This window comes from Saccostrea cucullata, unplaced genomic scaffold (genome assembly GCF_032062105.1).
Source record: "Saccostrea cucullata isolate Sc308-1 unplaced genomic scaffold, CSIRO_AGI_Scuc_v1 ctg10808, whole genome shotgun sequence".
NCBI classification, from domain to species: domain Eukaryota; kingdom Metazoa; phylum Mollusca; class Bivalvia; order Ostreida; family Ostreidae; genus Saccostrea; species Saccostrea cuccullata.
In genome coordinates this window covers 5717-21753 of record NW_026923480.1, presented here as the reverse complement: position 1 = coordinate 21753, position 16037 = coordinate 5717, and the positions used below count along the sequence as shown (strand labels likewise).

Below are 16037 nucleotides of genomic sequence, written 5' to 3'. Positions count from 1 at the left end.
TTTTTAAATAGTACAAAAAAAGGACTTTCATATTTTTATATATTCACCAAATATGATAATAGAACTCATGACAGTAACTTTTTAATATGATTTATAATTAGGACAAGAAAAGAACATTTCACTACAAAAAATTACTCTGTATGCAGTCGGCATGTAAAAATAGGAATCCAAACTAACAATACTAAATACTTTAAAAGAGGAAAAAATTGATCTTTTTCATCTAATAAGAACCTTCCGCCAAAAATATAGTTCCTCGTTTAATGTTTTCGGGAGATCACGTGACACCCATCGGAGAATTCTTGTCCGGTGTTTGGTCTGTTTTGGTGCTAATTTGTTGGGATTTTTATTCCGTTCACTTGAATTTGAACAGCATACGTTTGTAAGTGTCTGGGATATCTTTTGTATTATATTCTGTGAATTAGATACCACGAAAATGCAAAGGAGAGGAAGATCGAATAGTACAAAGAAAACGGCTGATAAGAGTTCATCTAAGGGGACAGGCAAGGCTATCAATACGAACTCACTACAAAGCGAAAGCCTTCCAGAGTCGGTCCCGTTAGATAGTGAAAAGGGCAGTATAGCGAGATCACGGTCTGTGAATAAGAACAAAACTGACGATCATGACGCTGAAGAACACAGCCTAAATACACAGCTTAAGTATGTCTGTGAACAAGCAGAGTGTAATTACGATGAAATATCTACACTTAGGTCAGAAAACGCCTACTTGCGCAGAGAGGTAGAGCTGCTGCGATCAGTGGTTATAAGGATTGACAGAAAAATGTCTGTGATGGACAATGAAATCACTGATTTGCGAGCAAGGTCTATGCGTGACAATATATTAATACATAACTATCCATATTCCCATAAGATCTTGCTTCTACTATGCCAGAAATTTTTAAGCAAACACTAGGGGTAGACGTCAAATTCGTTAGAATTCATAGAAACGGAGTTCGTCCTCAGCACTCCGATCGGCCAGTGTCAATTACGGCCAAGCTGATGGACGATAAGAAAAAAGACGAAATTCTCAGCGCCCAGAAAATAAAAAAAAATAGCAAAGGTTCCTTTACCGTTTTACATTACCCCTCAACAACCCCTGTCCATCGTTTCCGCCAGAAATAAACTTTTTAACAAATCAGATTCTTTCAAAAAACAGAACATTACTGTGAAAATGTCAAAAAATAGCCTCACTTTACCAAATGGCGATAAATATAGCGAGGAAGTTCCGCTGCTCACCAGCGCAGACGTTTTACAAATCGAAGCGTCTGAAACACAGAAATTGGACGACATTGCTACAAAAAGCGTAGATACTGTACGAAAAAATGGATCTGATTTTTTTGCCATTGGATCTGAGGTCGACTTGGTGGAAAGTGTCCAAAACTTTCACAAGAAAGCCTGCATCGACCCCTAAGTCGCCAGTGTCGACAGCAGAATCTTAGTTTACAGATTCCGAGAAAACGAAAAAGTGACTGAAAACAAAACTATCATGATGATGGTGAACATGGAGGGGGCCGACGCCTCCTTAAATTTATGCAGGATAATCATATCATCGATGCGGCTATCCTTGTGACGAGATGAATGGGAGAGCATATTGGACCCGAGCGGTTTACCATCATGGAGAACCTCCTGAACGATGTTGCAAATCTATTACAGGAGTGATTAATAAAAAACTGTATGAGTGAACTAAAGTGTGAATAGGGACTTTCTCTGATTCATAACATCAATATATTGTTTTCTTTGGTTCAAATGCTTTTTATTGATTATTTCGGAAATAAGAATGCCACCGTATGATTCTGAGTTTAATTTCTGTGCATTACCGGAATTCGAAATTTTATTCCGAGAAATTTAACTTTTAGCTTTTGGGTGGCATTTCCGATGTAGATAGTGTCACCATTCCTTTAGAAGCACATATCTCTATTATTAAACCCAATGCACTTCTGTCATTTCTCTTTTCTTTCTCTCTTTTCTTTACTTTCCTCTTTCCTCATTTCATTAAAGCACGATATGAGAACTGCGTCTTACAGAAAAGGAAAAACCAAGGTAACTTTTTTGCAGTTTTTTTTCGCTTGTTGATTTAAAAATCTTATGTCAGAGCTAAAAATTATACCTGCAAATTGTCAGGGCCTTCATGATTTTAAGAAAAGAAAGGATGTTTTACAATACTACAGACAATTGATATGTAATATACTATGTTTACAAGACTCATTTTACTACAGATATGGAGGAAGATATAAGGAATGAATGGGGGTATGATGTTTATTTTAATTCCTTCTCGTCTCAGTCCAGGGGTATAGCAATTTTTTTAAAATAATAATTTGAATATAAAGTTCAAAACAATGTAAAAGATAACTCGGTAATTTTTTAGCACTTGATATTAACCTAGGGGATGTATGTACAACTCCTATTGCCATTTATGGTCCAAGTGATGATGATTCGAAGTTTTATAATATGGTTTCAGAATCAATAGATAATATGAACAATGATCTTGTTATTCTCGTAGGGGACTTTAACTTAGTTATTAACCCAGATAAGGACTATCATAACTATCTTCATACTAATAATCCGAAAGCAAGAGAAAAACTATTAGAAGTTATTTCGGGCTAAAATTTGTCAAATGTATTCAGAGAAATTCATCCAGAAAAACAAAGATATACTTGGCGCAATCCTCATCCATTTAAACAAGCAAGGTTAGATTTTTTTCTGATATCAAACTCATTGTTGAATATGATAAAAGAGACTGACATTTTATCAAGCTACAAATACGATCATTCTCCTGTATACCTCAATCTAAATCTGAGTAATTTTACTCATGGAAAAGGGTTATGGAAATTTAATACTCAGTAATTCATTGTTGCATGATTTTTACTATATTAAAACCATTAACAAGACTATAATGCAGATAAAAGAAAATTATGCTTTACCGATGTACAGTAAAGAATATATATTGTCTAATGCTGAAATACAATTTACAATTAATGATCAACTTTTCCTTGAAACTCTTCTTATGGAAATAAGAGGGAAAACAATATCTTATTCTAGTTTTATTAAGGAAAGGAATAATGAAAAAGAAAAAGAAACTATAGCTGATATTGATAAATTAGAAGAAAACTATGAGCTAAACAAAACCTTGATCAATGATAAAAAGAAAGAATTGGAGAATATAAGAAATCATAGACTAATGGGAAATATAGTGAGATAAAGAGCTAAATGGACAAACGAAGGAGAGAAACCTACAAACTACTTTCTGAATTTAGAAAACAGACATTATACAAATAAAATAATTCCTAAATTAATTAAAGATGAAGAAACTCTGGAATAAATAACAGATCAAAATGAAATTTTACAAGAAATAGAAAGTTTCTATAAGAATCTTTACAAGGCAAATGATGAAAGCAGAGACTATGATTTAAATGAAATTTTATCAGACACAGACATTAAAAAGTTGAATGATATTCAAAGAGTCTCATTAGAAGGGGAACTCTCTCACACTGAAGCAACATCTGTTCTAAGGAATAATTATGTCAAATAATAAAAGCCCCTGCAGCGATGGCTTTACTACAGAATTTTATAAAGTTATTTGGAACAAAATTGGACATTTTGTGGTTAGGTCCTTAAATTTTGGATACAGCAGTGGTAAATTTTCGGTAACTCAGAAACAAGGTAATATCACCTGTATTCCAAAGGAGGGTAAAAGTAAATTTTTCTTGAAAAATTGGAGACCAATAACACTTTTAAATGTAGCTTATAAAATAGGTTCTGGGTGTATTGCTCAAAGAATAAAAACTGTTCTCGATACAATAATTAGTTCTGATCAAACAGGCTTTATACCGGGTAGATATATTGGTGAAAATACAAGATTAATATACGATCTAATGCAATACACAGAGGAACATGACATCCCAGGTGTTTTACTGTTAATTGATTTCGAGAAAGCATTTGACACAGTGTCTTGGAAATTCATACATAAATGTCCAGATTTTTTTTAAATTTTGACCCGTTTTTCATTTGTGGATATCTACTTTTCAAAGCAATATAGAATCATCTGTTACACAAGCAGGCTACCTCTCAGATTTTGTTAAACATAGCCGAGGCTGTCACCAAGGTGACCCAATTTCTTCGTATTCGTTTTTATTATGTGCAGAGTTTCTTGCTCTCAAAATAAAAAATAACAAAAATATAAAAGGTATTAAAATTAATGAAATAGAATATTTAATGTCTCAGTATGCTGATGATACTGCAGTAATACTAGATGGGTCTGAAAAATCCCTGAGAGCCACTATTGGGAATTGAATCATTTTAATGCACTCTATGGGCTAAAAATTAATCTATCAAAAACACAATTAGTTAGGATAGGTAGCAAGAAATACTCAAATGAAAAATTATGTAATGAAATGAATTTTCATTGGACAACCAGCTTTAAAATTTTAAGCAATAATTTTGATGTTGCCCTGACTAATATTTCCAAACTTAATTATGACGAAAAGCGTGTAAAAATTAAAAATATTATCAATCAGTGGAACAAAAGGCATACCACTCCTATTGGCAGGGTTACGCTGATAAAATCTCTACTTATCTCACAAATGAACCACCTTTTTATCTCTCTACTCCATCAAGCAAATTTGTAAAAGATTTGAGCAAATGTCTGTTTAATTTCCCGTGGAAATCTAAGGTGGATAAAATTAAAAGAAAACAAATTACTCAAGACTACCTAAATGGAGGCCTGAAAATGATTGAAATTAATAACTATATCAAAGGTCTGAAATCATCATGGATTAAAAGATTACCGAACAGTCATAATTCAAAGTGGAAAACTTTATTAAATGAAACTGTAAGTTTTGACAAAATGTTCAAAACTGGATCAGATTACATCAATGATATATATTACACCATTTAAGAAACCCTTTTTGGAAAGATACATTTATTGCTTTTCAAGATATTCAAGATAAAATGAAGATAAAAACATGGCAAGAATTTGTAACTCAACCAATTTGGTTGAATAATAAAATTAAAATTGGAAAAATCCCATTTTCTTTACTGAATGGTATAATAAGAATATTATATACATCAATGATTTGCTTGATGAGAATGGGACATTTTTGAGTTTACGAGATCTCCAGAAAAAGTTCAACATTAAAACTAATTTTCTTACATATTATGGTAAACAAAATTCTATTTCAAACAGTCTAAAAGTGAGGATATTGTTAAAGAGAGAAATAACCCTAGACCAATTACACCATTTTAAATAAGATTATTTTTGTTCATCCAAAAAAGGTACTAAAACTATGTATGCCACACTAAATACAGAAGAAAATGTCACATCTTTTTACAAATCAAAATGGGGAAGATATTTCACTTTATCTAAGTTGCAATGGAAAGCAATCTTTCAGTTACCTTTTATCAGTACTAAAAGTACAAAACTACAATGGTAACAATATAGAATTAACCATCAAATCTTAACTACTATTGTATTTTTGTTTAAAGTGGGGATGAAAGACAGAAAAATGTGTAATTTCTATAATTCAACTGAAGAAACAATTTAACATATACTGTGGGAATGTCCCTTTGTTCAAGATCTCATTAATTTATTTTTTTGAATTTTCTCAGACAAGGAATATTGTTATTCCAAGGGATCCTTGTTCTTTTATTTCGGGATTAGATCTTGATTAAAGTTGTAGGAATCTGTACCAGATATTTCTAATTCTCAAATCCTACATATACTAAAAACGGTGTCTTAATGAAGAATTATCAATTCATGGACTACTTATAGATATCAAAACTCATCTTTCAACTTTGAAGTATATAGCTACCAAAAACTGTAAACCTGAAGATTTTTATCAACAATGGGAAATTTGGCTTTTCATTCTAAGAACGCTCTGACTATTTTGCTCGATTTTAGAATCAACAACTGTGTCTCAGATCAAATAAATGTTTATACAGACAAGGTTTTTTTTTTCCTTATTTGTTAATAAGCAGCTTCTCTCCTCACTCTCTCTCTCTTTCTTCTCCTTTCTTTCCTCTCAATCAGCATTCAGAAGATTTTTGCTTATTTGCACTGTACATGTATATTATGCTGTTATAAAATAATTGCTGATTTGTTGTTCACTTTATTGTACATGGTTTTTGTGAAAAAAAAAATAAATGTTTTCGGTATGGAATTTAGTCACAGGGTCTTAATTGAATATAGTGTTATTACCATTATAGAATCCAAGTTTATCAAAAAACTTAAACACAATGTAGAATATTTTCAAATAGAAACCAATACAAAAATCTGCTGAAAAGGTGAGGAGCAAATCTTTTTAATTGTTTGAATATTTCAGATAGAATTTAATAGACCCTACATAAAACGGTAAAATGTGCCAATTGTGCCATACCAGGTGAATAAATGAATATGATTGTTGGATGACAAATGCACATACCATTAGAAGGTTTTCAATAGTTATACTCAGGTAGAAAAAAAATCATCTTCGAGGCTGCGCCGTCTGGACATTCCATTACTTACAAAAACTTCAACAACTCATTAAAACATAAGAATTATGATATATAGTTTATTAAATAGGGAGAAAATATGATGCTTATAAAATGTTTCAAAATGTATCGAATTTATTTCTATGTCACTTGTTCATGAACATTCTGATAACGCTTTGTATATATTTATTCTAAATTCAATTAAAATACCGATTAAATTTTGAGAAATACAAAACTGATAAAAAAAATCACATTTTAAAAACCAGTAACGTTAAAGCCAACATCGATTTTTTTTTACATTAATTACTTGTTCATACATCTTTCCATAAATTTCATGCGGGTTTAATTGTCATGTCTGTTGAATTGGTCTACTAAATTTTTTGATCTTCCATTCAAACTTGCTTTATTACATTTTGTTCAACTGTCAATCGTTTTTTTCTTCTGTTTTCAAATTTTTTTTTAATTTTATTTTTGTTTTAAAAAGCCAGTCATTAAACATAAAAAGGAGATTTATGGATATAACAAACCGTATTCAATCTCAAATCCAATTAACAATACAGATTTTTGAGCAAAGGAAACACGATCCTCTAAACAACAAGGGTGGGATAAGGTGCCACGGAGCAGGGAACACCACCGGCCAACCTGCCGCACCAGCATGGACAATTCAGTGTGTAAATCGGTCTAAAAAGTAGTATGGAAAACGGCAGTCAGTATTGTACTTAATGATAAACTGTGTTTGCCTTCAAGGTCATTGTATCGAAGATAGAACTTAAGATGACTTGAAACGAGGCTGATATTTTAAGTCTGTTCTATCAACGTTTTTGTCAATAACTTATGAAATCGTGCATACTGCACCTAAAAGCAAGCTCCAGTCTATCGAATCAACATAAACAATACATTGAATCGTGAGATAATTTTCACAACGAACGAATAATTCATGTTTCCTTCTATCGTTGATGTCCCTGGTATACTCTACTAATTAGACAGTGATTCCTTATATATTTTTTTCATTGAGAAGTAGAGCTACGAACCATACCGTCCACAATCTGAAATAAACTGTTCCCAAAACCTAGTGAACAATGCTACCTGTAGCGATAGGGAACTTACACAGCAGGTGATTAGATGATATATGAAACGTCTAAGGTCAGCTAATTTACTTGTTATAATGTTAATGATGCAAAATTTAAAAAAAAATATCCTTGCGTCTAATAAACTAACAAAATTTAAACATAAAACAAAGTAACCTACTCTATCTATTTTCTATATTTTCTTTTATCGGATACAAATTATCTCTTTCTCTCTCTCATTTATATATAGTAGTTTTTCTTCTATAACCGTCATAGAACAAATTGTCATGGATATCATAAAAACCTATTTAAATTAAGTATTTTCAAGTGTTATCCAAATTCTAAAAATCTACAATGATAGCAGAATATATCATGCAATTAAAACAAAGAGAATTACATCTTTTCAAAATGTACAATGTGTTATTGATTTGCTGTAATACTGAAGGTCATAATTTAAAATTATGTTAAATATTAATAAAGCATTAATGAAATTACGTGTTATTGCATGCGATTTGATTCATATTTTGAACAAATAACATAAAAACAAAAATTGTGAAAATAATGAACATTGATGTTTAAGGATATCAAAGCGAAAAAAACAAAGAAAGGCTAACCATATCGAGTAAATAAAGACTTTAAATATCTCCTTAGATTTAAAGTAACCTCAAGTCCGTGTCGCCAGCAATCGTCTCTTTGTAGTATTTTTAGAAACAAACATTTTAAAAGAGTAAGAACTTTCATTTTCTGAGTTCTTCATACTGAGGGGGTGAACTTAATTGTCCAAGTTCTTGGTAGTTGGCGATGTCTTCTATTCTATCATAAACATCTCTGTTAGCATCTCCTGTTGAATTGTACGGACTTTGTTCTTTCGTTGAGTCTCGTCTTATATAAAATTTTTCTCTCACTTTCCTGTAACAATAAAGAATTCACAGATAAGAAAGATACTTTTACAATTATTTTCTGAAATTAGCCATTTGATTTATTTCATCTACTTTATTGATAATTAGATTGAAAAAAATCTTACCACGCAATGAAAAAAATGTTGACAAATATACTTAAGATGAGACATGTAACTACACCATATAGAACAGAGTGGACGTCTGTGATTTTACTGCTCTCTGGAATCCGGTGTGTTGTCTTTGTAACATACTCTCCATTGCTCTGTATCAGAGGAATTTGATACTTCATTTGTAGAGAAAAAGCTGAAAATGTTTGCACGACGACGGAGGAAAACGAATAGCAATAGTAAAATCAGGTGACCGAATAACTTTTATTGAAAAACTATAATTTTCAATTACCATCCTCATTTCTATAGTAGATGGCGATCTTTTGCAGTCTATATATCCTTTTCGTAAGTCCACCATAACCCATGCCTCTGACGTTGCATTTACTGCCGTTTGTGAACAGCTATAGTAATCTTGTTTGGTATTTCCGTCAATAACTTTGTCTGCAGATAAACCCTATCTTACAGAACTCTGTATTGCTGTGCATGTTGTTCTTTCACAAATGTTATTTGTGTGTTGAAAACAAAAACGTCCTGTCAAGCTTGAGCGCTTTTATAACAAGTATATAGACGCTTTACAATCTATAGTGAGTATGACGTCATTGTAGCAGAATATTACAAAAAAGTTGTTTTGATTGTAATCAAGATGGAAAAGTGAAGATTAAAATTGGAAAACCCAAGACAAATTTTACCAATTTTAACAAAAATATTACGTGGCACTAATACGCTTCAAAAGTTATGAAAGATTAGCTTAAAAGAAAAGAAATTATCATCCGATTTTCTACCGTAACAGTGAATAACTCCAAGCAATGATATTGTCAGCATTCCCACTGGGTAGCCATTTTAAAAGAAAATGGATATTGAAAAGAAAAATCACAATTTATAAATTAATACTCAGGCTTTGAAAGAGTAAATTACAAGTTGGAGAGTTATTTGTCACCGACAAAATTACTCAGTTTAAAACATTCATGTTTAAAAATTAACAATGACAATATATTTTTAAGCATAAAAACCATATGATAGGAAACAACACTTGAATAAGTTGCATTATTGTTCTCTTGATATGAGAATTATACAATTCTCCACTTTGCTTTTAATTTATTTCCTTGTCCACAACAATATATACGACTTTTAAAGCAATTACATGTATGTATCAAAATGGTTCACATTTTTTCTCGAAATTAATAAATTTTCTTTAAATTAAAGTTCTTATCATAACTTATTTGCAGGTAATAGACTGTCAATTAAAATCCACGGTAAACAGTACTTTCTAATGATCGGTACATGTATTTTTAACTTTTTAACTGATGAGGAGTATTTTCTTAAATTACAATTTGCATCTCCTTAACCAGACCTTAAGATGTGCACTGAAAATGCCGAATTGGATACTTTATGTATACTCTTCAAAAAAAAAAAAAAGAAACGCATTGAAGAATTTTATTGACACATTGAACATAAGGATTATAGAGTGAAATGATGTATTGATAAAACAGAAATGTAGTTATCAACAGGAATATTATCTAAATATCATAATTACTCAAGAATTTTAAAATCATTGTCAGTTAAAGGTCATCAAGATCAATATCTGGTACATGTATGCCCCCTGAAGGCACACATGATGGCCACAAACTACATCTAATGCAAGCAAACTTGAATAATAAAAACTTTATAGGATTACACTCCCACTCCACATGTAGAGCTTCGATCAGCTGTTGCAGAGTCTGGGGATGCGATTGTCTTTGGCAAATTACGTCAATCCATTTTGCCCAATGCTGCCTAATTTGGTTTGAATCTGGCGATTCAGACGACTGTGGCAGAGACAGGTTGCTGTTGCTTTTCAAGAACGGGAGTATCAAACGAGCCGTATGTGGCGGTATTGTGAGATTGTAAAACGGTCCTCTAATGCATCAGTGGGGGATCAGGTGCTATAGAGGAGTGAACATACCTTGCTGACCGATCACACCCGCCGTGTGTTCCTTTTCATGATTAGGAAACAACGGAAAAATCTGTCGACGATTCCATGTGTAACGAATGCACTAACAATAAGTATAAACAAGAGGCCCATGGGCCACATCGCTCACCTGAGAAGCTTTGACCATTCTGTTCTTAACTAGATTTCCCCCTTGTAATACATATTGTGACCCCACCCTACCCCACTGATCATAATCTAGACAGATTTTTCCTATATACTTCTATGTAAAACTTTGATTCCCCATTGTAGCCCCGCCCAACCCCCGGGGGTCATGATTTCAACAATTTAAAATCTACACTACCCAAGGATGCTTCCACATAAGTTTCAGCTTTTCTGGCCAAGTGGTTCTTGAGAAGAAGAATTTTAAAGATTTTTCCTCTATATTTCTATGTAAAACTTGGATTCCCCATTGTGGTCCCGCCCAACCCCCGGGGGTCATGATTTCAACAATTTAGAATCTACACTACCCCAGAATGCTTCCACATAAGTTTCAGCTTTTCTGGACCAGTAGTTTTTTATTTTAACCCACTGCTGAAAATATTGATCACAACCTAGAAATCTCAACGAATTACATTCTTCCTGCTTAGTTACATAATGCTACAGCTTTATGTCATTAAGTTACTTCATTCTGTTAAATTCATGTATTCTGATTACGTTTAACACTTGTTTTCCTAATTCTACGTATTATTTTTTATTGTTCTTCAGTATAGACAATTTAAGAAAAAGGCTGTATTTAGAAGGGAGTATATTCAAATGAATTTAGTAATAGTTATCGTACTTAAAAGAACACTATACTAGACGTTTTCCAAAATGAAATAAAAGGGGCTTTCTAGAGTAAGACTTTTATAGACATTTTAGAAACTGATGATTATTGTTATGCAAAGCAGAAAAATAAACACTTATCTATTTTAGAGAAGGTCAAAGACACGTCAATCTACGATCAACTCCACCTACATACATATAACATAATTTATAAAGAATGTTTCCTAACTTTTTATTGTACCTGATACCGTTGTATTTCTTTGTTACAAGTTTGCTAATAATAATTATATTTGGAATAATTGGCAAATATTAAATTGTCAAAAGTGAAGATTAAAAGCCAGGAAAAATATTTCTAAGCCATAAGGTAATCTTTTAAAAATAAATTACATATTAATTTTTTTTTTCAAAGAAATTTAAAAGTAATAGAACAATCATTTACCATGATCTCCTGAAAAATACTCGTTCATAATTCAGAATATATATTATATACATAATGAACATATCCAACCGCCAATGAAACATATTTATGTCAAAAAGCCTTTGAGTCTGATATCTTCTTATTAAAGTGTTTTTTTTTTCCGACGCACATGTATATACATTGAATAATCATAAACAAGACCATGTCAATTGAACAACATACATGAAACTATAGTAGTCGTATATCAGTCTTTTACATGTTAGCTACAAAAAAGTATATTCTCTGCTTAAAAAAAGAATTTCATTCTTTCATTTTATCTCGGATATTTATATACAACTGTGAAATATTAAACTTTTGTTATTGAGGACCTTTTATAATTATTGACAAGAACAAAACAATTAGGTCTGAAAATAGCACATTAAAAAAAACAACAACAAAAAACAAGTTATCTAGGCTATGGCATAAAAGCTACATTGACTTTAGTTCTTCGTAATGAGAGGGTTGGCGTAAATCTCCAAGTTCTTGATAACCTGTGTTTTCCTCCACTTTATCATTGACGGTTGTGTTCACGTGTCTTGTAGAATTCTGGTGGCGGCTTGTTTCTTTCAAATTTTGACTTTTATTGATAGTTTGCTTAATTTTTCTGTAATATTGTAAAACATATATCTATATACTGTATCTCAATAAAAATTATATTCAACTTTCAAAAAAATAAATGACAATATATCAGCATGTGTTAAAATATGACTCCTATTTCCTCTTTGAATTTGACAGGATTATCATTTTAACAAAAAAGACATAGAAAGTTTAAAACTCACCGGGTTATGAAATATATGTTAAGAATCACACTTATCAGCAGAACTGCAATAACCCCGTAAAAACCTGAATATGAAATGCTCTTCTTTGATGCCTGGTTCAATTCTTCCATAGAAAAGATATATATAAAAGTGGACAGAATTAAAAAAACAACAACAAAAAAGAACGAATGAGCAGACTTGTTAAAAATGAATGAAAAATAAACGTTCTGTAATGTTAGGGATTATTTCAGCCCACCCTGCTTGTTCTTTTGAATAGATTAGTCAATTCTAAAATTAAAATGAGTCATAAACTTTGAATTGTTTTAAAACGAGACGATACTTATTACATCTTTTCTTTGAAAAATATAAGATTTAATTACAAATTTCATTACAAATTATTCATTTGTAAATAAAATTCTTGTAATATCATTCTTCTCAAGAACAAGGTATTTACAATAAAAATTTTTCTTCATAAAAAATATTGAACTTTCCGGGGATCTTTTATGGAACTCCTTTTCATAAGTAAAATAAATATTTTCATGACCCCCCCCCCCTAAACACAATAAAAGCAAATACATGTAATCACTTTATTACCTTCAATACGTTGGACATCACAAAGGTTCGTATTGCAGCCTTCCTTACACGATCCATTGTTTGAAAAACAAGTTCCGTTTAAACATACTGGACTACATAACTGATCACATAGGGGTCCATAATGGGTTGGACTGCATACTAAATGTAGGCAAAGAAATCGCAAATGTTAGTAATTTCTCTATTCAAATATGACTGTTTCGTTGTATTCTGGCTTCGCTATAACTTACTAACGTTGTAGGTTGCTTTTAATTTTTAGCTTTCAAAAGAATTGTCTCTTGAATTCGCAATTATAAAATGCTAACATCGCGAATTTAAAATGCTTTAAACTTTGTAACAAATAAAATTAGTTATTAAGACGCCTCATATCAGGATACACCTAATTAAGCGCCAATAAGGAATAGTAAATTGCATAAATTGCATAATTCTTTTCATGTCACTACTGAGTCTATCAAAATTATAGAGATAAGGTAAACCAGTGTAAATTCGCGTTTAAAGCAGTTTCAATAGTAGGATAAAACATAAATTGAAGTACAGATTTACTATCATTTATTATTGATCCGGTTTTGAATATAAAGTTCTTTTTCAAACAAATGAAGTTATAGATAATTGTGAGAAGATAAAATGGTAAAATTGTGAAAAAGGAATTCTTTATAATTACCAGTAATTCCTTTTATAAGGGGAGGTATCTCACCAAGGCATGCAACAATTCACAACAATCAATGTTTTATTGTGACAATGACAATATCACAAACAGGATAAATGGCTCTTCAGAAAGAGTTTTTAGTTTTTAGTGTTAAGTTCAAAAATTAATAGTGGTTTACCATCACAATTGTTCCCCTGCCATCCAAATTTACAAGAACAACTCCCTTCGACTTGATTACAACCCGAAATACATCCAGCACCACAGGTATGGAGACAAGTAGCACCAAATTTTCCGACAATGCACCCGGAATTGCAATAACCATCCTCTCTTCTGCATCCGTTTTTACAATGAAGGTTACAGATCTGATCACATAGGATTCCATACATGCCAGCTGAACATTCGCCCTCACATTCCCCGGAGTATCTAGAACAACCAGAGAGGCATTCTTGGCTGCACTTGATTTCACACTTTTCTAAATAAAACCCATTCACACACCCATATATGTAGAATCCCGTGGTATTTTCACAAATCTGTTCTTTACAATTGACGTTGCAGTCTTGGGAGCAATCAGGTCCATAATGCTTGTTATCACATTCTACAAAACGTAAAATCTAATATCAATATGCCTTTTGAACAATGGTATATAGAAGTTGAAGAAAAAGGCATGTTATATATATCTTTTTTTTTAATTAAATATTAACCGAAATAATTTACTATACTGTTGAACAAACAACAATTTATACACCAGTAGCATTGAATGCAATGGTATATACCGTAATAAGTGCAATTAATTTCCTTCTTTTGCAGTCGGAATATTACACAAAAGACTGTTTAGATAACTTAAATTTTACTTACGTACTATTGAATGCAAAAAAAATCAGAAATAGATACATGTATCACAACAGAAAAGATGAATTCATTAAACTTTTGACATTTTGTATTCTTCTACTAATCAGCTTGATTATCCTCAATCAATTTTTTATTGCCAGATATCTAACAATTAAGATTTTTTATCCTTTGCTACATCCTCTACAATATGTCATTTTTATACAAAATACTTTTTATTTTTTAAAACAATCTTGAAATGTATTTTGAGATAACTACACTGTAGTTTTGCAACGAAATCAATGGATAATACGGATTTTGTGTGTTTCTTCCTAAATCTTAAAGGAGATAAAACATTTTATGAGGGGTGCTCATAAGGGAAAAATATGACGTGCGTTAAATGCATCGAGTATTCTAATTAAGGAATGAAGCGTTTTTCAACTTTTGTTTTACGATATAACATAACTTAGGGCATATACGCTTTTTTATAAATCGAAATAAGCTTCATTCCTTAAAATTTAATTTTAGTGAGACATTTTTTTCCACCGGAAAAGGACTTCAAGTATAGCATATTTTAAAAGTAACGTGAAGCGGAGTTATATGTTTTTGACGTAACTAATTGTGACGTAGTTATTTTATTTAAAAAAATGGATATCTTTTAGTCAATTAAATTTCGTCTTACAACTAAAATTTAATTATTTGAAATTAAACGTATCAAACATGAAGCGGTTTACATGTTCTGATGCCTTTAGTATCACTCACTAGATAAACAGTGCGAAAAAGGCAAGAAGTATTTGAAATATTGCCAGAAAAATCGACGTCAGACATCAGAAATGGACAGCATCCAATCGTATAATTACATGTACATTGTAATGTTTAATATGATAGATAGGTAAGGCACAAAATATTTATTCAAAATACTTGAAATTCTTGGAATATTTTTAAATTAGGCATTTGTCCAAATTTTCTTTGGACAACTCCCGTAACTTAAATCTTGAAAAGTATCTTGTACTCCAAACCATAGAAATTTAATATTAATCTTAAAGATAGACGGAGCATTTAATTGATGAATTTAATTTTGTGAAAATGTTCTTCCTGGATTTATTTTCCAAAATAAAATCAGAAAATCAAATACTGATTTTTATGCTGGGGCAAAACATTAAAATGTTTTACTCCTGACATATATTTGGTATATGCACATTAAAATGTATAATTGACTCTCATAAATGCTGCTTGTGACCTGTCTAACATTTTTAAGCTGCAAATTGTACATTAGACATTGCTTTTTTTTGTTGCAATTCTGAAATTGTATTATTTTCAACATCAACCATGGGCACAGCTTGATTAAACAAAGGTCACTTCACGCCATTTAAAGCTCATTACTTTGAATATTATTTTCAAAATTTCAAATAAATGTGTTGCACTTCTGACATTTTTAACATAATTCTTGGGCAAAACAATTTTGTAAATTGAGATATCAATGAGATATTTGGC

At 31.4% G+C, this 16037-nt stretch overlaps 1 long non-coding RNA gene and 1 pseudogene across 1 annotated transcript; one reads left to right on the top strand and one right to left on the bottom strand.

The window, feature by feature from the left end:
* Positions 1 to 433: 433 nt before the first annotated feature.
* Positions 434 to 1656, top strand: LOC134264114 (uncharacterized; annotated as a pseudogene).
* Positions 1657 to 12501: 10845 nt separating this feature from the next.
* LOC134264113 (uncharacterized) lies at positions 12502 to 13984 on the bottom strand. Its single transcript, XR_009991449.1, has 3 exons — positions 13897 to 13984; positions 13076 to 13213; positions 12502 to 12605 (listed from the first exon to the last, which is right to left on the bottom strand). It is a non-coding gene; the product is annotated as an uncharacterized LOC134264113 (long non-coding RNA).
* Between the last annotated feature and the right edge of the window lie 2053 nt (positions 13985 to 16037).